General features: G+C 41.9%; 1 protein-coding gene and 1 long non-coding RNA gene across 25 annotated transcripts in view; both read left to right on the forward strand.

The window, feature by feature from the left end:
• The window catches only part of LOC311588054, a 253196-nt gene extending 244235 nt beyond the window's left edge, over positions 1-8961 (forward strand). For both annotated transcript variants that reach the window (XR_014776066.1, XR_014776067.1), the window contains exons 2-4: positions 3588-3710; positions 5034-5127; positions 7037-8961. This is a non-coding gene — a long non-coding RNA (uncharacterized lncRNA). The remainder of the gene's footprint in view (positions 1-3587; positions 3711-5033; positions 5128-7036) is intronic.
• MAGI1 (membrane associated guanylate kinase, WW and PDZ domain containing 1) overlaps positions 1-25049 on the forward strand; it is a 620267-nt gene that overhangs the window by 247956 nt on the left and 347262 nt on the right. The window lies entirely within an intron of this gene.

The following is a 25049-nucleotide window of genomic DNA, read 5'->3' on the forward strand; positions in this document are numbered from 1 at the left end:
AGACATTAAGGCATTTCCTATGCTTCCTGAAGACCATAAATACATATAAAGTTGTATCTCTGGGTATCATTACATTTTCTTAGAAGACATACTCATTTCGTATGTCTATATGTAAATTGCTGCTGCTGAATTCCATCACAGACTGCTGTCTAGAAGTGAATTCTGATTTTCTGCCCTATACTTTCCCTGCCTCGTGTACCGCTATAAAATATCTTTCATTAGTTTCAAATAGACATCCCTGTGCTTGATTGAATATGCTGATTTTAATTACAGTGGTAGGATAAGACTTGGAACCCAGTGAAGTTCCCCAGCCTTTCTGCAGTTTTCTCTTCATCAGAAGGTGTTAGCTGCACCCACTTTTGGAAGAACTGTTGTAAGCATTCATTAAGTAATTCAGCCCAGTTTTCGCATTGTAATTGTTGTTTAGTTGGCTGGGCTCTTTGGCCACTATCTTTATGTGGAAGACGTTTTTCTATAAACTGGAAAACAATGGCTAGCTAACTAATATATGCTGCAGGTAGAGTTAGAATCCATGGTAACTGATGTCTAAGTTGATTAAACAACTCCTTGCCATTCTTTTATCTGTACATGGCAGATTTGGTTTGAAATATGAGAGCACAGTCTGTGAAAGGTCCCAGTGGGACCTTGTCAAAGCTGCGGTTTTCACATTCACCTCAAACTTAGCATACTCCTTTTAAGTGGAAAGCCCAGTATTCCTAGTGCCATTTTTTTCTTAAGGTTATTATTTTTTTTTTCAAGGCAGTGCAGATGAGAGGCAGATTCAAGAACATCCACAAAAAAAAAAAAAATGCATCATGAACTGCATCCAGGAAAAGGCTGCTCTGGGAGCTGGTGGAGTAACTTTCTTGCTGTTGAAAAATGATATTGTAGATTAAAATTTGAGGGCTTAAGTGAGTGAGTATAGAATTTCATGAGCTCCACAGAGCAGCAAGTGCTCATAACTGCTGAGCCATCTCTTTAATCCCAGGAAATTGAAATTTTTTATTGGATTAGAGATAGAGTCTCTAACTCTGAAGATGTGTTTCCTCTTCCTCCTCCTCCTCCTCTTGTTTTTTAAAAAGAGAATTACATTGTTTTTAATCATGTGCTATACATGTGGGTTTCCTGGGAAGCCAGAAGAGGCTGTTGGGTACACCAGATCTGGAGTTGCAGTGGGTTGTGAGCTACTGAATGTGGTTGTTAGGAACCAACCTTGGGTCTGCTGGAAGAGTAGTGAGTGTGCACTTATCCACCGAGCCAGCGCTGCAACCCATGATGCATTCTCTTTATTCTGTACTATAGCATTGTTCTGTAAACTTGAGCTTAGAAATGTTAAGAATTCTGATTATAGAGAAAAAATACCAGGCATATGTACCTATAAACACTTATGTCCTCACTTGACTCAGTGATACTTGCAAAGACCATCAGTCTTGAATGGAATTGGGAACACTTTGTCCTCTTGTTTCCAAAGCGACTGTGAAATGACACAATGATCACCTTGTCCCCTTCTGAGACTGTGGGGTCTGGCCGTGGGGAGTGTTTTCAGAGTGTAGCTTTCCACAGCCTTGTAGAACACTGCCCTTTTCTCTGAGGGTCAGCGAATATCATACTCAGCCTGAGAGGGAGACCCTGGGTCCTCTTTGAAACTCCACTGTCACACAATGGAGCCATCACTGCCTGCCTCTGATATCTTTAGCTCTTCTCAGTTCTTTCTCTGTTAATGCTGCATTGCCCAGCAGGGGGCAGGACTAGCTCTTCCTTCAGGAGAAGCCACCAGCAGGAGGACATTTAGATTAGAACCTCTGACTAAGCTAGAGGCTGGACAAATAAAAGCAGAAATGTGTGTGACTGACATCCATTTCTCCGGATTGATTGAGTGGCATTACCATTTTAATCATGTGTTTTCCCCTAGTAATTACTGCTTATGTATATCAGACCACATTACATAGTAAAAAAAAATTATTTGGACCAGTCTTTATAATAATAAGTTTATGAAAATTCGTAATTTACCTTCTTAAGGAAACAGAGGCCAAAGGCTTAGAAAGTCTTTTTAAAAAAACTTATTTTGTTTATTAGCTTTTTTTTTTTTGATGTTTGTTTTTAGATAAGAGTCTCTACGTGTAACCCTGGTTGTCCCAAGAACTTGTAGTGTAGACCAGGCAATCCTCAAATTTCACAGACATCCACCTACCTGCCTGTGCCTCCTAAGTCCTGGGGTCAAAGCATGTTGCCACCCCTCCTGGCTGGAGAGTTTAAGTCACTTGCATGCTCTGCCTTCCACAAAGGGATCCTAAGAGATTTGCAAGTGTGTGAGGGAGTCGTCGGGGTCCTGCTACATAAGTTCAGATGCTGCTACTCACTCTCTAGCTCCAGGCTGGCATCCATGTCATGTCCTGCATCCTTCCGCCTCTTCCTCTGGAGTGCTGATAAGTACAGGCAGGAGCCACCACACCCAGTTCCTAACATTCTTTTTAACTTATTTCAATGACTAATGATACTACATCCAGGTAGATACTTTATTTCATTGCTTTTCTTTTCTCCCCCTCCTCCATCCCTTCTTTCAGAACCACTTTGATGTTAATAAGTAGCTTTCAACTTTCCCACATGTGAAGAATCAGTGTTCCTGAAAACTGGGCTTCTAATGTAGCTCAAATGTGGAGATTTGTCATATCTTCAGATTGCTTATCTTTGTGGCAGCAAGCTTTGAACTCATTCTCATAGGCAGTGATTATGTGGCCCACTTGTCTAGATGCGTGTGTTTGGTCACAGCGTTGTAGGAACTTCATCTTGGGTCTTTCCAAATTTCAGGAACTTAGTCTGTAGCTCATCTTGTCATTGGTTTTTGTTAGGGTCATAGTTCTGCCTTCCAAGGTGCTGCTTGTGTGGCTGAGGTTGAGAATCCCTGTCTCTGGTTTATAAAGCCTAGGTAGTTACCTTTCATTTTAAAAGTCTCCTGTGCAACACCCTGGCACTGCCTGCATCGTCACACTAACCAGAATCCCATGCAGCATGTTGCCTTGTGACTTTCTAGCTGTCATTTTTTTCCAGCATCATGCAGTATGTTCTGGATCCTTCCGACTTCTGGCTTAGGTTTATAACCTGTACCCTAGCCAAGCCAGAGCATCCTTCCTTGCGTCCCTTCTTGCTCCTCCAGAGCCTTCTTGACCAAGAGATGGTGTTTCCCGCATGTGCCCATCTGTGTACATCCACCTTCTAGTTCTGGGTAGCAACCAAGTGCAGTTACCATGGCTTCTCATGTTCTTTTGGGGGGGGGGTGGAGTGGGGTCTCTTGGGATTCCCTGATGAGTTCCTGGGCAGGGCGTGGAGGTGGGATGTGGCATGGAATGGTCAAAGTCACCTGAGCTGAGCAGGTTGGGCTGAAATGAAATCCAAATTCTTGGTAGCAATATTTATATCCAACAGCCTTGAAACAGGGAAGAATGTTCTTTGAAATAAGAATTCAATATCCAGCTGACACTGCCAGCCTGCCTTGAGAAGAGGAAATAATTGACTAAACATGTGTCTTGAACTACTAAGAAACTATGCCATTTGAATGCTAATCTGTGTTATGTGTTTATGTTTTTCAGGTAAGGAATTACATTTGGTTCTGCCTGGTTTCTTAAGGGGCGTGACAGATGCTGTCTTCCTGTGTTCATTTGTAACCTGCCAAATCGTGCACAATTTGCTCTACAAATCTAAAGCTTCCAGTTGTAAGTCATACGCCTCATGTTCCTGTCTGGGGAAGCCATCTTGTGGGACTCACTAGGCTGGATGTGCTGGAATATGTCTTGTGCTCTCTGGGGACCATTTCAGAGTAGCAGTACTGGCAACCAGGCCACTGCCCTTTGTGTGCATTTTCCCATTTGTTTATTTCTATTATTCTTATACTGCACAAGGCATTCCGGTTTCCTGTATAAAATACTTCCACTGTAAGGAAAAAAAAACACAAACTAAATATGTAAAAGTAGTTTTCAAGAAATATTGGTGTTGGAAATATCATAAAAGTGAAATAAACCCATACTGTATGAGCCCATGATTATAAAATATATGGACTGGGCAGATGCAGAGAGATACAGTAGATTGAAGGTCTTCAGGGTCTAGAAGGGGTTGGGTAGGGAACTTATAGTTGCAGAATTTATCTCAGAGCTATTGAAGTGGGTACCCATGATGACTGTAGAACATTGTGAATGTCATTAATGCTAAAATAATAATAATAATAATAATAATAATAATAATAATAATAACAATAATAATAATAACAATAATAATAATACAATTATAGTGGCATAATTGAGGCCATGCATGTGAACAGACTGTGATAGCAGGTAGAGGCACCTGCTGCCTGACAATTTGAGTTTGATGCAAACTGAAACCCATGCAGATGCAGAAGGGGAAAAATGACTCTATGAAGTTGTCCTCTGACCTCTATACATGTGTGTCTGGCACATGTATTTGCATGTGCATACACAAGCACAATCATAAATAAATAAACTTAAATATTATCCAAATAGAAAATTCTATATTTTTTAAAGACAACAAATAAAAGGAAAAATCACCTAGAAACCTGCTACATTTGGAGAATTTACCACTCACATCTTGATAGGATTTTTTTTTCTTTTTCTTTTTTGCTGTTGTTTTTTGTTTTTTGAGACAGGGTTACTCTGTGTAGCCTTGACTATCCTAGATTTGCTTTGTAGACCAGGCTGGCCTCGAACTCACAGTGATCCACCTGCCTCTGCCTCCCAAGTGCTGGGATTAAAGTCATGTGCCACCACCGCCCAGCGATAGTGTTTTCATAGATTTATTTATGAAACATTTTCTGAAGGTCTCTGTTACTATTGAAGTTGAGATCACAGAGTCTATGCAGCCCACGTTTCACTTTCTTTCTTCAGCCTTTTGTCCTGAACATTCCTCTGTGCTGTGTGGGTACCTTTATATCAATACACTGAGTTGCTTAAAATGTCGTGTCAGGGTGCTGGACAGATGCTTAAGAATACGTGCTGTTCTTATAAAGGGTGTGGTTTGGTTCCCAGCACCCACATGGAAGTTCATAGCAGTCTTAACTGCACTTCTGAAGGAGCCATCATCCTCTTCTGGACTGTAAATGCTTCACATGTGTGCATGCAGGTAATCCTACATACACATAAAATTTCAGAAAAATATTTAGTAAAAGGATATCTTATCTGACTCATGCGTTATGGACCACGGACCACTGCCACCTTTCCCAGGGTTCTGTTCTCACAGATTCCTCCATTTCAGTCATTCAATAGACACTCAGTGAGTGCGTGCTGGATGCCAGCCAGGCTTTGGATGCCTCTGAGTAAGGTAGAAGCTGTGATGGGTGTGGGTAAAAAGCCCCCGTTCCCCCCATCATCTGACCCAGGCCGACTGGCTCCATGTGGTGTGGTTTGGAGGACAAGTGTGTTTCCTTAATTTGAGTTTCTGTTTGTTGTGAGTAGTAGAAGGACAAAGCTGCCACACATGTAACAGAATTTCTGTGAATTTATACATTGTCATTACATGTAATTTAATTGTTCCCAGACTTTCTTATGTTATTTCCTTAGAATGTGAGAACACAAAGGGAATATATATTCAATGTTTTCCTATATACAAAAAAGATAATTATTGTAACGAAAGCTTTGGTGAGGTGAATAGAAAATTTGGAAGACTCAAAACGTAAGCAGAGCCATGCACTATTTCGGAAGTATTTACTCCCTGGTTACTTGGGATGGTGCTGGGATGTGAAGAGCCAGGCAGATACATCCTTAAGGAGCTTCCACGTGTTCCTATGGTACAGTACCTGGCACACAGTAAAAACTTAGCGTACAGTTGAATGGATGAATGCATTTTGAAAGGACAGACCTTCCTATCGTGGGGATGAGCAGGATGATGATTTTTATGTTAACTCATGATCTCAGGAGGGGTAAGAGTAGATCTGGGTGCTGTGTGGCGCTGGGTGTCTAGCATCTTAGGAAGTGCAACGCCCTCTTGAGTTAGAAGTCCATGGGGGCTTCTTTTTTCAGGTGATTTATAAAATCAGGCCCATTTTCTCCTTTAGAAAAGCTACTTTTCATATCTGTTTCAGCCTTTCATTCAGGCAGATGTGTTTTAGAGTTTGTTTACAAACATTTCCCAGACATATTGTTGATCATCAGGTTTCTTCAGTTAACAGCAGCTTCTTTGGGCTGTTTTCCTACATTTCTGATTGACAGTTTGACAAATGTTGTATATTTTCACAGATGCGAAGATAGAGAAGTTTGTTAGTTCAGCAGAATCCAGTAGGAATCAGATACAGAGAACTGGGACAGTTCACCCACAATGGATTCACTCGGGAGAGGCAGGGGGGTGGGGCATGAAACAGCGTGGCTGTGGGTTACATCTTGAGTAAGATCAACGTACCTCCTCCAGATGCGCGCGCGCACACACACACACACACACACACACACACACACACACACACACTCACTTGAACCTGTATTTCATTTAATTCTCTGAGTTCTCCTGGATGGAGACTGGGCTCTTTCTTTCAGGGAGGAGGGCAGAAAAGCCCAGAGTCCATGCAACTTGCCCAAGTGCACGTGACCCATTCATGGTGGACCCCACAAGCCACACACTCCTGACACATCAGGCATCACAGTCATTCCTTGCCCTCTATGCTTAGTTTATTGAAATCAGAAGTGTGTTCTGGGAAGGATTGGATTTCTGGAGAGAGATGGGGGGTGAGGTCTCAAAATCTGAGCTCAAAGAGATAACTCTTGACACTGAGTGGGCCAGTGATGTAAGATATTCGACACAGTGCTTGGTGAATGCTGGGCACTCCACATGTGATGCTCATGCTTGCTGTTGTTTGAGTTTCTGCTGTTGAACAACAGAAGCCTTTGACGAATGCCTTTGTTCTTCTTGCATTTGATGAAGTGTTAAATGTTGCACAGTTCTAAGCTTTTTGATGTAAATATGCATGAATGCTGTATTTCCATATGCAGATAAGCAAGGGCAGTGAAAGCCTCATAATGTGATTCTGTTATCTGTTTTCCAGACTTGAATTCTGTATAATCTGAACACCCTGCTCAGTCAAGGTTGCATCTTCTCTCTGTTGTACCTGTTACTGTATACCACGTTCAGGCCATGAACTTACTAGATGGTTCCTGAATGAATAAGTAGTTGCAGTAAGTCATGAGCATTTGTTGTAGAATGCTGTTAACAGCTATCTTCATCTGAAGAGCTGTCACTATTTGCAAATGACCCCCAAGACCACATCTATTGGTTGCTGACATAGTCCATAGAAGGTGGGGATGAGGAGGGACCCCTGGATTTGCACTTGAGATTATCCAGTTCTGCCATACCTCCTGGCCAGTTTTATGTAATTCTGCTCAAACTGTAGGTGCCTCGCTGTCACGGGAAGCACTAACGTCCATAGACTGTGGTAGGTTAGCTGAAGGAGGGCTCCGTCTGTTCAGTTATGGGGAAGTCATCATCCATTGGGCTGAGACTGACCTGTGGTGTGGCTGCTTTCAGTTTCCCGTGCTGCTGTGAATAGCCCCTCACCCATGCTCTGTAGGTAAGCCCAGGAAATTCAGTGGCTCCCTTAGATGGAATTTGGTGTAAACATACTTTGTTTTGTCACTGGAGCCCCTGTAAGGAATGGGTAGACATATATCTTCCCAAAGAAAAGAGTTCCCACAACATCATTAAACAAAATTCAATAGAATCTTTATGCGTGTTTGTCTTCTAAACTTTGAATCGCCTTGGCAAAGGTTTCTGTTTGTGTATAACAGATTCCATTGCCAAATGGAATATTGCCCATTGATTTGTATGACATAGAATGATCTTTGGATGGCTTTCGGGGCACTAAAGCCATTAATTTTGCTCTATATGTGGGCACTGGTTAAAAAGACTCCTTACTTCAGTGACTGAGGAAATGGCTCCTTCTGTAAAGTGCCTGCTGCACCAACTTAAGTACCTGAGTTATGATCCTAACACCCATGTGAAAGATGGCACATCAGCATATGACTGAACTGTTAGCACTCCAGAGGCAGAGAGCAGCTTATGCCTGTACTGTTGCCCAAGAGGGGCAGAGATAGATGGATTTCTGGAGCTCACCGGCCAGCTAGCCAAGCCAACCTATCAGTGACCTTGTCAATCCTCCCCACCCCCTGCCAAAATAAAAGACTCTATAGTGACTGAGGAAGGGCATCCATTGTCAACCTTTGGTTTCTGTGTATGTACATACACCTCCATGTGCCTCTAGTTCCTACACACACACACACACACACACACACACACACACACACGTGCACGCACACACGCACATACATACACACAGAGAGAGACAGAGACAGATAGAGACAGACAGGCACACAGACAGACAGACAGACCAACCAACACCAATCTTTTTAGTGTGCCCTTGTCAAAACTTTCCCTGCTGTATCTCATGGAAGGTAGAACTACTGCACAATAGGTTTTTTAATTCTTTCATAAATTTTAAATATTGTTGCAGTGACTGAAGGTGCCAAAGATGAGTGCTCCTTATATCATAATGTACCCATCATCATGTAGCTTAATAAATGAAGCAAGGATGATGGTGTCTGCATTTTGGTAGAGCTGTAGACTCAAGAGTTGGTTAGTAGAACAAGCTCTGACAGGCCCTAACTAGTTTTTGAACCGGCTTACATACTGGAGTCCAATATATCCATTTAAGAAACAGTCCAAGGGCTGATGGACTGGCTTAGCCAGTAAAGGTGCTTCTTGTGCAAGCCTGATGACCTGAGTTCAATCCCTGCAACGTCCGTAAAGATCCAAGGGAAGAACTGACTCATAGCCTTGGTCTCTGACCTCCAAATGTGCACAATGGCATGTGCACACCTCCACAATAATAATAAATACAATAAAAAAAAAAAAAAAAAGGAAACTGCCCAGATGCTATTAACCTCTGCCCTGCAAAGGTTCTATTAAAGCCTTCTTCCTCACCACAGAAGCAATAAGTCTGAAGTGCTTTGGAGAAATGAAACAACTTAAATAAGGAATGGCAAAAGTTTGAGAGATGGTATCTGTAAAGATGTACATCCACAACATATTCGGAACTGGATTTTTCTTAGCAATGTTATATCAGTAAAGACTTTTTTTTTTAACAGCCTAATTTTAGTAGCTTAAGAGCGGTGGTTTTATAGAAGCGTAAATGCACAAAATGTCTGTTGGTCCTAGCTAAAAAAATTGCTTCTGAATTGCTGCAAGCTAATCCCTAGCAATTACCCCTGTCTTCCCTTCTCCCTACTGTCTCAGAGTCCTTCCTGAGACCCCGGCAATGTTTTAGGGTAACAGGAGTCGTTACTGATAGAAATGCTTTCCCAGTCAGAGGCAGTGAGCATAGTAATTAGAAATAGGGTTTGGGTTAGGGCTTCCTAAATTCAGGTCCCAGCATTCTCAGCCCTCTGTTTATGTGACCTTTGGACACACTCATTAATGACTCTCAGGGATGCTTTCTAGAGGTGTGCATTAGGATAGATATCGTAGGAACCTCCCGGGAGGTCTTGCAGGATTGGATAGACAGATGTGTGTTTGTCATGCAGCTTGCACAGTGTCTGCCTCTCAGATGGTAGTCACTGTTCTCACGGATCCTGCTATCCCAAGCCGCAACAAGTCACGTCCAGCGGAAGCTCATTCGGGGCATTTCCTCACACATACATGAACATAGAGTGTCATTTATTTTTCTCTAAATGTGGTCTAAATGTGGTCGAACTGGTGTGAACTTAGCGTGTTGTATTTCCATCTAAAGCTTTGGATAAAGTGTCATGTGAAAGCCTTTTTGGTCTTCTCTAACGTCGTCCATGCTTGCTGTGTGCTGTTGCAGTGAAACTTGTGGTTTAAACACTTGGGTACTGTCCTGAGAAGTAGTGGCGTAAAGCCGTTGGCACCAAGGGATAAAAGCAGGAGCTTTTTGAGAACACTGCTTGCTTATACTGAGCCTTTCCTGTTATATTGCAAAGTGATAAAGATACGTGCAGTCTCATTTTAGGAAAAGTGATGAGACTCCTTTCATGGGCTATTGATGTGTGCCCATGCATCTTTATAACTTCCTAGGTGGCACTTCAGATTTCTGCCCTCACTCACTTCCACCCCACTCACTACGTGTAGCTGTGGCCATGTTGACAAGGAGTCTAGTGAGCTCTGTTCCTTGTTCTGGCTCTGTGATCTGATGCTGTTACCTACACTCACCAAGTCCTTTCCTGCAGATGAGCTGCAGGACCTGATGTCATAGGCAGCGAGCAGTCGTGAGGAACGGTGGGACTGTTAGCCTAGGAGCTTCAAGGCCTCAGCTCACGGATGTGGCTTCCTGGTTCTGAGGAAAGAAAAGTTTCCTCATACATATGGCCCTTAGACCAGACAGAACCCACGTTAAAAGTTTGAGACCCAGATAATATATAGACGCTGTTCATCTGTTATCAGAACAATTGAAGACAGCAGCTTATAAACTAGAAATGAACTTTAGACAAAGCGTTCTGCATAGTCTTCTCTCATTTTCAAGGGAGAAATTAAAGGATGGGATTCTACCACAATCCCAATAAGAATCCGACAAAAAATATTTGGAAGTTGAAAAACATACACAGATCTTTAAATTTAGCTTCGTGTCTCTTTCAGGAATAAGTTATTAAATATTGTAGTATTCCTGAAAAATTTTAAAGATTTTAAAAAAATTATTTATAGAGTATTCTGTCTGCGTGTACACCTGTACACCAGAAGAAGGCACCAGATCTCATAGCTGGTTATGAGCCACTAAGTGCTTGCTGGGAATTGAGCTCAGGACCTTTGGAAGAACAGACAGTGCTCTTAACTTCTGAGCCATCTCTCCAGCCCCTCCTGGTCAAAGTTTTAAGATTCTTCTTTATATGTAAATATATGTACTTTAAAAACCACCCTAAGAGGGGCTGGGGAGCTGGCTTGCCATGCCAGCAGGAGGACTTGAGTTTGGATCCCCAGCATTTACTGGCCATGGGGATGTGCATGTAATCCCAGAGCCAGGGTGATGGACACACCAGAATCCTTGGAGCTCACTGTCCAGTGGCCTAGCCCTATAGGTGAGGTTCCAGTTCAGTGAGAGAGTCTGTATTAAAAATAAAGTGGGGATGGAGAGCTAGCTCGGTAGTTAGGAGCACTAGATGCTCTTCCAGAGTACTGGGATTCAATTTTCAGTACATATTTGGCAGCTTATAACTGTCTGTAATTCCAGTTCCAGGGAAGCCAACACACAAAATAAAAATAAATAAGAAATAAAATATTAAAGTGTAGAATAATTGAGGAAAACACCAGACGTTAAACACTGGTCTCCACTTACATGCTCAAACATATTAATACACACCCACATATACACTCACACAGTCCGTGCCCCCCACCACATACACAGGCATCACACATCCGTACACACCCAACACACACACACACACACACACACACACACACACACACACACACACTCCCACCACCACCACCACCACATGCACACACCGATATATTTGTATGAATTGTAATGACCAGAAGAATGACTTTTCTTTTCCTTTCCAGAAGATTAGATATAGCCTTCCTGGAAATTTCCGCTAAGTATTTGCATATGTTCAAGGGGATTGGGTCCTTTCTTATGTACTTAGGAGTTCTGCTTCCCTTAGGAAGTGGTCACATTGAACTGGAAACAGTATGGAATGTTCTGTGCTGCTGAAATAGAGATTTGACTAATGGTAGTAAAGATGACATGGAGGAGACAATGTATTTAACCTGACAATGAAAATGAGCTGGCATCTGGCCCGCTGTCCTTTGCTAAGCCTGTTTCCTGTGGCTTGTCCCATCAGCTGTGGAGAAAGTCAACTGAGGGTCTGTCCTTATTTCTGAAAAGATAAATGGCTCTAAGGAGGGCCATTAGAGCAGTAGGAAGAGGAGATTGGAGTTTAAATCAGACCCAGAATTGGGGAAAAGTAACAGTTGGGATCTGGCCATGAAGGAATGTATTATTTTAGCTGCTCTGCTTGTCCCTAGGCGAGAATTAATGGCAATGGCAAATGGGGAAGGTGGTTTCCTCACCTCCATCCCTTTCTTGGGAGTGGCCAATTGGCACTATTTCCTGTGCTTCCAGACTGAACAGGCAGAGGAAGAAATAGCCGAGGCTACAGTAGAGATTTATGTATGCTTTAATACACCATATAAAACCACTTGTTTGTTTCAAAATTAAGATGAAACACCCAAGGAAGGGACCGGTTGAGGAGTTAAGCAGTCTTCGCATCGCCACAGCTGCTGCATCTCTCCCTATAAGCCAGATGGTTTTTTGATAGGCTGAATCTCATTGTAGGAGAGATGGATGAGGTTCCCTTCTGTTTTTCTCTGGGATTGCCTTTGCTCCAGATGATCTTATAGCAGCAATGTCTGCTGAGGTGAACAGATTGAATAGGTTGGCATGATTTCTTCCTTCTCGTTGTTTGGTGTCCCACGTCATTTAAAACATAGAGGCTCCACATAAAATTGTCTTTCTAGCTTATCTTACAAACAGACACAGAAGGACTTGCAGATAGTCTCTAAACTGATGGGACAAACTGGGTCATAATCAGTTACCAAGAACTTAGATCTTGTCCCCTTGAGTATAGCTGGAACCTCCAGTTTGCAACTGTCCCCACCATTCCCTAATATCTTATAGTGAGCTCTTTTATCTTACTGCCGCCTTTGATGAAAGAATTAGAGACGCACACATTCACATTTTTATTTAATTTAAGGATAGTCTTTGCATATAGTTTACTGTGCTCCCTTAGTGAATATGTAAAACCTGCGAAGTGGGGAAGACCCTGGTATGGGGCAAAGTATGCATTAACGATTAAAAGCATAGCACTGAAGTGGGGTATAGAATCTCTAGCAAGATGCTTCAGGAATTCCTTTATGCTAATCAAAATATAAAACCATAAGTCTGGATGCACATTTCTTTTACTGTCATTCATGGGCAGAGCCCTTTCTTTTTGTGCTGTAATACTAGGACCCTCTAGAGGGCACTAGAGAGCGGCTTGCTGATAGGCTGTGTGGGGCAAAGAGGCTGGTGGGCGCGTTCCTTTTCCTTTTTCTCCCACTGTAAATCAGGGAGCTTGTGGAAGATGTGGGGGAAGGATGGAAGTTGTGTTCTTGGCCTCGTTTTTCTTTATTAGTATCTTCAGGAATCAATGGGAAGTATGCGTATAAACACGATGCATGCAGGATTTTGTGTCTTGAGTCAGAGTTTGCGATGAAGCCCGCACATGACTTTTACTTGCTGTCCAACAGTGGGGCTGTGGTCTTGGTACAGAGACATTATAAAGTTAATCTGGAGTTTGTTCTCTTGTCTCTCTACGGCTTGTGACTGCTTCCTCTTTAGGCCAAAACTGAGTTAATTTTATTCCTAAACATCACAGAATGTAAGTTGATAAAATCATTGAAATGGATTTTTTTTCCTCCCAGGAAGTAATATGAGGGAGAAAAGTTTCCCAAGACCTAGGATTCTTTAAGTGTGACTTTTTAGTATCTTAATATTTTATCCAAACAACAAATAATCCCCCCCCCACACACACAGTTTTTATTTGACATGTTACGAAGTGTAGAAGGTGACTGACTCTCTCTTGTTCTTTTAAATTGCTTAGGACTTTAGTGGATGGACCATACCGTAGGTTACGAGTCTGGCATTTAATGCTCTTCTCAGTTGCAGCCTTTGCACCCTTGGATTTGAAAGCACTGTTTATTTAGTGGCTGAATGTTAAGAAATAATATTTAAAGCCCTAAAAATTACTAGTAAAGGTCTGATAATGGGAATTCTGTAGTGTTCACTTCCACTTTAGCCATGTTGTGGTTGAGCTCGGTCACATGATGGTTTTATCTCTAGCATGAAGATGACTTGTATCAGGGGCCTCTTGGTTTCTCCAGGGTTACAGTCTCCTGGTGACAGGGTTTCACTTTTGCAAGCCTTTCTAAGGCCTTCTTCCTTCCACACCACTCGTGAAATCCTAGTACTAGTAGTTACACATCTTGAATTTTCTTTTTTGAGATTTTTAAATTTTTTTCTATATGTATGAGTGTTTGTCTGATTGTATGTTTATGCACCCTGTGCATAGAGTGCCACAGGTGGTTAGAAGAAGACAGCAGAGCCCCAAGGACTTGAATTACAGAAGTTTGTAAGTTAGCATCGCATGTCTGAGGAATTGGTGAACCCGGATCCTCTGGAAAACAGTCAGTGCTCCTAACTGCTGAGCTACCTCTTCAGCTCCTTGGTTATATGTCTTAAATATATGTTTAAAAAATTTTCAGGAGTGACTAGAATAAATGCCCTGTTATTTTGGTTACCTATTTAGTTACCCACTTCCTAAGCTCAAGGCTGGATAGTGTCTCCAGAGATATCATGAGACCTGCCTTCTGTTCACTGACTATGTAAAGAGTGAGTAGAGATGGCTTTACAGTGGAACTGACGGCATGCCTGCCTCCATCCTACAATGTTCAGACTTGAGGATAGATAGGAGATAAGCTATGGTTTTTCTCCTATAAAATTTTATTATTTTAAATTTATTTATTTATTTTATGAGTGTTTTGCCTGCGTGTATTTCTATGCATATATATGACCAGGCCCACAGAGGTCAGAAGACAGCATCGGATCTCATGGAGCTGGAGTTTTGGACAGTTGTGAGCCACCATGTGGGTGCCGGGAGTTAAACCCTGTGTCCTCTGCAAGAAAAGCAAGTGCTCTTCACCACTGAGCCAACTGGCAACCCCCTTCGTTCTTTTTAAATGATCATTTGTTATTCATAGATCCTTCCACTCTGCGGGGGGGGGGGGGGAAGGCGGGGGGCAGGGGAGGGAGTTGAGGTGTGTGTCCTTGTTTGCTTGATCTTCCTGTTGTTCCTACTCACGGAACCCACATTTTCGTTAGACCAATAATTCATCTTAGCAAAGCAAGTATGTCTTTAGTCGTTTCTGCCGAATCACAATTGGTCTAAGATGGTCTAGTGCTTCTATTCTTTCTTTCTTTCTTTCTTTTTTTCTTTTTTTTTTCGAGACAGGGTTTCTCTGTGTCACCCTGGCTGTCCTGGACTCACTTTGTAGACCAGGCTGGCCTCGAACTCACAGTGATCCGCCTGCCTCTGCCTCCCGAGTGCTGAGATTAAAGGCGTGTGCCACCACACCCGGCTTCTGTTCTCTTTCAAGTGTCTGGGGATTGGGAATTTCGCCTAGTTGATAAGGGTTTACTGTGCATGATGCTCTGGGTTAAATGCTCAGCACCACCTAAATCGAGTTTGGTGGAGCATACCTGTGATCCCAGATCTCGGGAGATGGAGTCAGGAAGAACAAAAGTTGAGAGTTGTCTCCAACTATAGAAACAGCCAGAAGCCATGCTGAGCTACACAGGACCTTCTTTTAAAAGCAAAAATGAGAAAACCAACAAGCATGACTTGGGACTGGCTCAGTGGTTAAGTGCCTGTTCTGCATACATGCAACCCTAGTTTGAATCCTCAGTCCCCATGTAAGTGTCTGAATGCTGGGTGAGCACGTTGGTCCTGCCTAGAATACGTACCAGTTCTTAGAAGGTGAAGGCAGAAGATCTACAGAGCAAGATGGCTAAAAGAGTAGGCGTATCAGTTAGCTCTGGGTTCAGCTGGAGATCAGCTGGAAATGAAGAAGGAGGAAACTGATCTAGAAGATTACAGGCATCAGTTTCTGGCCTTCTGCCTCCACTAGGAATTTGTACACATGTAAAACAAACAGTAATAAGCAACAAAAATGTGACTGGCCTAGACATGTACATGGGACCCTTCCTGCCATTGACATTAAGAGGTAGCAGGTGACAAGAGTCCCTCTCTGAATGAAAGTGGCAGATACTCAGAGAAACGAATCGTTTCAACATTCTCTCCTGTTTCCTTCTTTAAATACAGATATAGAAACCATCTCATGGGAATGGGAAGGCTGAGGCTGAAACTAAGATGCAGGGCGTGGTAGAGTAGAGAAGACATTGTTGAATAGCTAGGGGGAAGGAAATGAAACAAGCAAAAACCCAAACAAGCATCTCAGTATTTAAGCCTCTCTTTCTCAGGGATTCTCTCACTTTCAGCCCAAATTTCCTAGTTGATAAATACTTTTGAGGCAAAATGGGCTTGTGTGTATACCAGTTGGATGAGATGAAAAGACAACCATATTTTTTTTTCTTAATCTGCTTTTTGGTAAATATTACGTTCTTTTGGCTTGAAAGGAAAGACAGATGTTGAAGAAATATAATCACACTCTACATATATGTGGTTAAGTTTTTAATTTTTAATTGACCCAGAGGCCTGAAAGTGTGTGGTAACAGAGAGAAAGTAATCTGGCCTGTCTTGTTTAATTACATCATTCTGAACTCCTTCTGTATGGTCAAACACCAGCGGGAGCAGGACTGCATTACTCGGTGCTGTAGGCACTGCTGTTTCCATTATTCCCCTAACCATTTGTTGTCCAGTCTCCTGCTTAGACTATAGTACCTTATGAACAGCAGACTGATTCAGAGGCTCCCTCAGGAGACCGTGACTATACTCCCTTCTTAGAGTAGCTGAAATGATGAGGAGTGTGTGTGTGTGTGTGTGCGTGTGTGTGCGCGCGCGCGCGCATGTGTGTGTGTGTGTGTGTGTGTGTATGTGTGTTGGGATCTGAACTGAGGTCCTCATGCTTGCCCAGCAAACACTTTATGCCCTGAACCACTTTTCTTTCTTCCTTCCTTCCTTCCTTCCTTCCTTCCTTTCTTTCTTTCTTTCTCCCCCCTCTTTCTTAAAAGATTTGTTTGTTTGTTTATTTATTTATTATGTATACAGTGCTCTGCCTGCATGTACACCTCCAGGCCAGAAGAGGGCACCAGATCTCATTATAGATGGTTGTGAGCCACCATGTGGGTGCTGGGAATTGAACTCAGGACCTTTGGAAGAGGAGACAGTGCTCTTAACCTCTAAGCCATCTCTCCAGCCCCTGAATCATTGCTTTAGTCTTTAGAGTCTCTTTGGTTAGTGCTAATGAACCTTATAGGTGGTTCCAAGAATGATGAACAGATTTGCTTAAGGAACTTGGCTGTGCTGGGCTGTAACTAGAATGCTTAAATAAAGAAGTATTGGCAAGCATCTGTCTCTTGGTTAGTGAGTTCCCGAAGCTCAGGCTAGAGTTTAGTTTCCTTACTATTTCAGGCAGTTACATGTATTGGTGACTCTGTGTGTACTGTATCTGTCTGCTGTGTCTCAGGTGTTGTGCGCAGAATGAAAACTCAGACCTTTGCAGTTGTAAACTTTCACAAAACTGGTTTAATTGGCTTAGACTTAATCAGATTGTAGCATATTTCACTCCTTTTTATTCCTGAGAGTATAAATGTTATCATTTTGTGAAGCGATGTCATGGGATATTGATCAAGTCAAGGTAGAGACTTATTGTTTAAAAACTAATTGGCTTCAATACTTGCCAGAGCTCTCCTTGAAGAATAATGCTTCCATGATTGAAAAGGCTCTTGCTTGAGTTCTTTTGTCCTTTTGAGATTCAAAGGAAGTTTGTAAAGACTTAGACAAAATGTTATTAAAGCAATGTTTTTTCTTCTTCCTTTCTCAGGGGGTGGAGTAGGGCTGGGGATAATTGCATCTCTTCAAACAGTGCCTTTTTAGGAGAGAAGTGACCCTGAGCATGTGTCCGGTGCTTCTCTGTGGCAAGGTTGGTCTTGAGGAACTGAGCTGGGTTGGTAGGGTATGAATTCTGTCCATAGAGTAGCAGCTATGCTTACACTAGAAAACACGTTATGGCGTTTTCCTGCCTAAAACCACCCGACCGTGGGCCTGGGGAGGTGGCTCTGGTCAGTCAAGTGCTGGCTGCAGAAGTGATGGGGTTTGTGAAACAAGTTGACATTCCAGTGCAGATGGGGGAAACCTCACAAGGGCCCACCCACAAGATGAAAAGCTGAAGAGCTGGGAATGGAAGAATCAGTGTTCTGTAGGCATGAAGTTATAGAATTTCATGTTCCTCCCCAAACATAGGCACATATAGGTGACACTAAAGGGACTCAGCAGGTTGTATTTATATGTGCACATAAATGTACATGTATGCATGCATACATATGTTTGTCAATAATTAAGGCAGAAGATTTCATGATTTTGAGAAGGAGTTGCAGGAACATTGGAGAAATAAAAATTATTTAAATATAGTTCTTATATATACAAAATTCTCAAAACATGTAAAAGTAACAGCACATGTCAATTTGATAAATGAGAATAAGATTACTTTTTTAAAGTAATGTATAGTGCTATCCAGCTGTAACCCCGGTGCTAGGGAGGCAGAAACAGGAGAGGAGGATTTCAGAGGCTAGCTGCCATGTGCGTCTAGCTAAGTCCACAATCTTCAGGTTTGTTTAAGAGACCTCCCTCAAAAAAATAAGGTAGAAAGTAATAGGGGAAAACGTGCAACATTGACACTTGGCTTCCATATGCACACGCCTATGTACTTTCACAGGTGTGTCATACAGACGCGCTCACTCACCCGCATTCACGCTGCATCATCACCATCACCACCACCACCAACAGCAGCAGCAGCAGCAGCAGCAGCAGCAGCAGCAGCAGCAGCAGCAGCAGCAAATCTCTGAAGATTTGTCTTACTGTGCCTTTGACATTCCTTCCTAATCAGTACCTCCCTGGGCCCCCAGTGTTGGGTTAAACCCTCTTGCCTCTCACAGGGTGCTGGGATTCTGCCTTACCTACCTTTGTTATTCTTCCCAGTTGCTTGTATAGGAGGCTGGGCATCCCAGGGACTAAAGCACACAATAACCTCTCATAATTACTCTTGAAAATACCAAAAGCAAAACAAAACCAATAAAAACTAGGGGATAGCATATGAATACATCTGAAAACATCCTACTGAAAATATTCTCCAAGAGATTGACATTTTGTTTCTGGGGGCTAGAGCCAGGGCCTCAAACGTGGTAATCACATTGTACTTCGTAGCTACACCCTGGGCTATATTGAGTCATATTTGTCATAAAGTATCTACCTCGTTGGGAGTTCTAATTTAAAGCAACCTCTGTCTATTTTTTAAAAGTCCACATATAGCTCAAATTCTATTGGCATCCATGCATCAGTTAATACAACCTGAACCTTGGGCCCCCATACTTTGCGCTCTATGAATTCTTGACTCTAATGAAACGCCATTAAAATGGGCAAACTTTATTGCAAGTTTTATATTCCTTTCGAACATTCCATTATCGTACTGAAGATTGCCTGTACGTCCTCAGACTGTAGAAACTTCTACTGCTTTTGCGTCACATCTTATTGTATGTATGTGGCCCTTCCCTTACTTCCTTCTGTGTCACTGTTAATATTGAGTTGAACAATGCCCTTTCTTATTCGTTTCTTACCTTTGTCATGAAGGGCTGTAAGATTGGAGAGTGATGCTCTCAGCGCCTCTCTGGAGAGGATTTGGAGTCCTCAGGGAATAAGAAAATGGTCCTGGAACCCTCACCAGGTCCTATCCAAGCTCTCAAGGGTAGAAGGCATCAGTGTGTCTAGGTCCCTGACTGAGAAGCCATCCTTTAATGCATGTACTGACAGTGGTAGAGAGACTTTATGGCCTCCTTTTGCATTGGTATGTATGAAATATCGTAATTCTCTTCCTCTCTGTTTTCAAAATACCATCTGTGAACTGAAGACAGCACTAACCAGAGATTCCTAGTCATTGTGAGTGCTCAGAGCCTTGGTGTCTTCAACCCACACAGGCAGACAGACAATTTACAAAAGACAAAAATATAAAACAAACAAAAAACCCAAATGGCATGTACTTGCCTTCCTGAAGAATGCTCCAAGACTTGGTAGCACTGCTGAATCATTCACTCTCTCTAGGAAATGTTACACTGAGTCCTTATCTACCACCAGTCAGGCGGCGCCTTCGCTAGGTAGTTAGCAGCCCCCTCATTGAGTATTCCTTCCTAGGCTTCCATTTTGCCATAATTGAATTCAAAAGCAGGGGTTCTCATTGTGAAATATTAAGCTAAGGTGTTTTATGTAAAAAGCATTGAATTATCTTATTCTCCAGGTGGCATAGTTTAAATAAGATGGAAGTGTAAATCTAATCAACTACAAGACTATGTCTATTTTATACTGCATAGCTTCTTTAAAACACATTGATTTATATGCAGCAGTATAATTAATTTAATCTCAAAAGCCTTTGCATAATTTTATATTCCTCTTCTATACTTTTTTTTTTTTTGTCAAATGTATGTTCATGTAAATTACTTTTTGCCTGCTATACTGGCTCCAGAACAGATTTGAGAAGCAGTGGAATCATTAACCCTTCACACAATGGTTTTTCTCTTTCTTTCATTTTTATTGCTAATTAAATTATTTGGAATTGCGATTTTAAATATTCATTTTATTTTTAGGTGTGGTGTGTGTGTGTGTGTGTGTGTGTGTGTGTGTGTGTGTTGATGTTGGTGTACATGTATGTATAAATGCAGGTGCCCACTGAGGGTGTTAGATGCCCTGGAGTTGGGATTACAGGGAAGTATGGGCCACCCAACATGACCGCTGGGAACTAAACTTGGGTCCTTTGAAATAGCAGTGTATGTTTTTAACTGTTAACTATATATTGCCATTTGGTTATTTTTGACAAAAGAAAAAAAAAAAAAGACGTGTGCTGGCTGTTTTCACTGTCAACATGACGCATGCCAGTCACTGGAAAGGAAGGAACCTCAATTGAGAAAATGCCTCCATAAGATTTGGCTGTAGCCAAGCCTGTAGGACATTTTCTTAATTAATGATTAATAATAGTGAGTGCATTGTGGATGCGGTCACCCCTGAGCTGGTGATGCTGGTTCTATATGGTTGAGCATGCCATGAGCAATGGAGTAAGCAGCATTCTTCTCCGGCCCCTGCATCTGCTCCTGCCTCCTGCTTCCGGCTGTGTTTGAGTACCTGTCTTGATCACTTTGCATGATGAACAGTGATGTGGAAGCATAAGACAATTAAACCCTCTCCTCTCCATGTTGCTTTTGGTCCTGGTGTTTTTGTCACAGCAGCAGAAACACTAAATAAGGCAGAACTTAAAAATGTTTTATTCTTCTTTGTGTCTTTTTGTTGTTGGTTGGTTAGTTCATTGGTTAGTTGGTGGGTTGATTGGTTGCTTGGTTAGTTGATTTGTGTAGCCCTCACTGTTCTGGAACAGTCTCTGTAGACCAGGCTGGCCTCAAACTCAGGTCTACTTGCCTCTCCCTTTAAAGGCATGTACCCCCGCTGCACAGCTTCTTCTTTGTGTTTTTAGTCTGTAGTTAATTATGGTTGCAAAAATTTGAAATAGATCTTATTATTCTTCCTGTTTCTTAGGCAGAGATAGTGGAGCACACAGAAGCTATATGGCTCTTCTTAGGTCACACAGGGAGAGAGCCAAGTTTCGGATCCAGACATCATTGTTGCAGAGGTTGTGCCGTCACCATTGTACTCGCCTGCTTCTGTTGAAAGAGGAGTTGATAATTAGTGGGAGCTGTTTGAGCCAAATGAGTTGGGCGGGGACCATGTTTGGAACACATCTTTTCTTCTGAGCACGTTGAAGAGTCAAGTTCTTTCTGCTCAAGTTGTGGTCCTTGGGATTTTTAGACAACGTACAGAGATTTATTTTGTGGGTTCCATTATGTGTGGGAGCACTTGTTCATTTGTTTAATATCTATTTATTGAACACTTTTATTTGAGGCGGTACCCTAGGTAATGGGTATTCAACAATAACAAAACAAGGGAAAATGTCTCTTTTTAAGGAGTATACATCAGGTTGAATTCTAGTAAGTAATACGGACTGGCCTGAGTCCTGTATGCAGTGAGGTTTCTTACTCACAGACTTTGCACTTATAGCTATGTTCAGATGATTAAAAAAAATGCTCTGTGGCTGACATAACTGATTCAAGTAATTTTGACAAGCTTCTGAGAGATAATAAAGACTCACTTGGATATGTTGGTCACCTAAGAGCCGAGATAGAATCACCTGGGTCTATTGGTGTGGTGATGATTTTTGTTGCTGTGGTAACCACTTCTCTTGCCACCCTTCTCCACCACTGCATTATAATTTCTACAGGATTATGTGAGTTTACATATAACACACGTGTTTTATGAAGCCTCATTGAGTTGGAAGAAAACTCTAATAAATGGTTTCTTTGAACATGTATCATGTTCACGCTCATTAAACATGTCTGTTGAGGCTTGTTACTGTCAGTGAGTTGCTTAGAGTTTCAAATTGCTTTGTTTGGGATCTGTGTGTGTAGTTGATGATATTTTAGAAATGTGTGCATTCACTGGCACACCTAGCAGTTCTCACATTTTTCTAATCTAGAAATGTACTAATTTTCACACAAGGATATTTTTATTTGACACTCATAATGTGTCTCAGTGACAGTTAACTACTCGAGGCTCTAATGAGGCGCCCTCCTACATGATTAGGGCTCATCACCTTCATTTTAGCATGCGTTCTCCACCAAAACTGTGATTATGATGTGTTTCTCATGTTGGAGTTACTAATTTAGTCATTTGTTGTTGTTTTTCACTTAGTGAAATGAAGGGGATTTGTGTGTGGTAGGCTGTACATATTAGCAGGTTGGATGAAGTTGCTAGGTATGCTATGAATGCAGTGTGGCGGGTTGAAGGAGAATCTTCCCCTGAGGCTTAGATCTTTGAACACTTGGTCCCTGGTAGGTGGCACTGTCCGGGGCTGGCCGTGGAATCTTTGAGAGGTTGAGCCTAGGTGTAGGAAGTAATCCATATTTAAAACCATGTAGAGATACTGTTTATTTTGTCATTGGTGATGATAACAACTGTTAAGAGGAGAAGATAAAATGGGGGGCGGGGCTGCCTCTGACATGAACTTTGGTGCCTGCGATTTGATCACTGCCCCTTAGTGGGCCACCCAAGGCACCCAGAGGAAGGGGATGCAGGGTATCCTGATGAGATCTTATAGGCTAAGGTCAGACAGTGGGAGGAACCCTGCCTCCACCCGCTCTTCTCCCATCAGAGGTCTAGGGGAGGGGACTAGGACTGAAGAGGGAGGGAGGGTGGGAATGGGAAGATAAGAGCAAGGGGATAACAATTAGGATGTAATCTGAATACAGCATAATTAGTAAACATTAAAAAAAAGAAAAAACAAAAATATGAGACATGAAATTGTGCACAGGGGTTGAGACCTGGTCTTCTTAAAAATATTGAAAAGAAAAAAAATACATAGAAAGTCAGAAAGCTGTGCTTAGCCTGTATTTAGATCATCTAAATTGTTTTAAAACTTGACACTGTTAAGAAAAACCCAAACATTTAAAGTTACAGATAGGATTAGTGGGCTGAATTTAATATCATAGCTGTTAAAATACTATATATTAACAAGATGTCATAATATATTAATGTCATGCAGTAGTGCTTTTATTATGTGGTATAAATGATAAAAAGTAAGTTAGAAGGAAATATATACTATTGTACCTTAAATTTAAAAATATTAAAAATGTTAAAAACAAAATGCTGTACAGAAAGCCCAGATATGCATATGTATGTATGTATGTATTATGTGTGTTGTATGCACATGCATGAACATTTGAACAGATCTATAATAGTATGTTTTTCCTGGTTCAGTATACTATTTAATTTTCTGTAGTTTTGTTTATATAGTTTATGTAGATTTTCTGTAGTGCCTTTTGAAGTTTTTTTTTTTTTTAATGACTATAGCTTTGGGTTTTAGAGCTTATTTTCAGTTGCTTTTTAAATTTGATTTTTAATTTATCTATATTTTTATTATTATCTAATACTTTAGAGCATTTGCACTACATCTTTTTCTTGGTAGGGCTGTGTGCTGAAAAGATGCGTCTAAAAGGATGGGGCTAGGTGTGTGAAGAGAAAACTCAGGCAAAGGAGTAGATCGTATCTGTTAGTGCTTGAGGAGGTGAGCAAAGAGGGAGAGAGGACGGGGAGGAGGGAAGGAGGGATGAAAGGAACAAGTGAAGGAGGCAAAGCACTGTGGCCCAGTTTGACCCGACAGTGCAAACCTGTGAAAGATGCCTCTCGATATTTGACTTGGAGACTTGAAGCTCTACTTTCTATTGCTGGGATAGAGCACCAGGTCCAAAAACAACTTTGGAAAAAAAAGGGTTTATTTCATCTTACAGCTTATAGTCCATCATGAAAAAGTCAGGGCAGGAAGGCAAAGCAGGAACCTGGAGCCAAGAACTGGAGGAGAGGCCATGGAGGAGTGCTGCTCCTGGATCGCTCCCACTGAGTGCTGGGTCCCTTGAGACTGAATTACAGAACGTTAGGAGCTGTCGTGTGAGTCCTGCGAATCGAACCCAGGTCCTGTGGAACAGCAGCCAGTGCTTACAACCTCTGAACCATTTCTGCAGCCCCTCAGTCTGCTTTCTTATACCACCCAGAACCACTAGGTTGGCACTGCTGGCAATGGGCTGAATCTACCCACGTCAGTCATCAACTAAGAAAAGGCCCCTACAGGCCAATATGCTGGAGGTAGTTTCTTGATTGTATTCCGTCTTTCCAAATCACCTTAGCTTGTGTCAACTTGATACAACAACAACAACAACAGCACCTTACCATCACACATGAAAAATGATTTCTGGAAGAGTCATAGAAAAAAGTGAAGACTATTTTCTTCATGTCCCTTTTTTATTTTGTGCTCCTTAAGCCTATATTGATTTTCAGGTTACCTTCCTTGCGTGCATGTGAATTCAATAATAATTTAAGCTCAGAATGTACTCAGAAATCTCTGTTATCTTTGAGAAAGGCTAAGTTGCTTATTTATATGAGTTGCAGAAATGTGAAGAAATTTAATGGCTAGGTGTTTCTAACGTGTAGCTACAGCCGACTGACTGTCTGTGCGTGCTATCCAGAGAAGAGACGTGTGATGGAAGTGCATCAGGAAAGACAGAGCAGGGTTTAGACAGAGGCCCCAGGGCCGCTTCTGCACATCCTGTCTGTTTAGCATGACTGATTGGAGAGGCTCATCTCCGTCGTGCTCTGCAACCATGCCTTCAGGAATTTGCTGCAAGTTCTCATTGT

The sequence above is a fragment of the Acomys minous genome (assembly GCF_964271855.1).
Source record: "Acomys minous genome assembly, chromosome: 17".
In the NCBI taxonomy this organism is placed as follows: Eukaryota; Metazoa; Chordata; class Mammalia; order Rodentia; family Muridae; genus Acomys; species Acomys minous.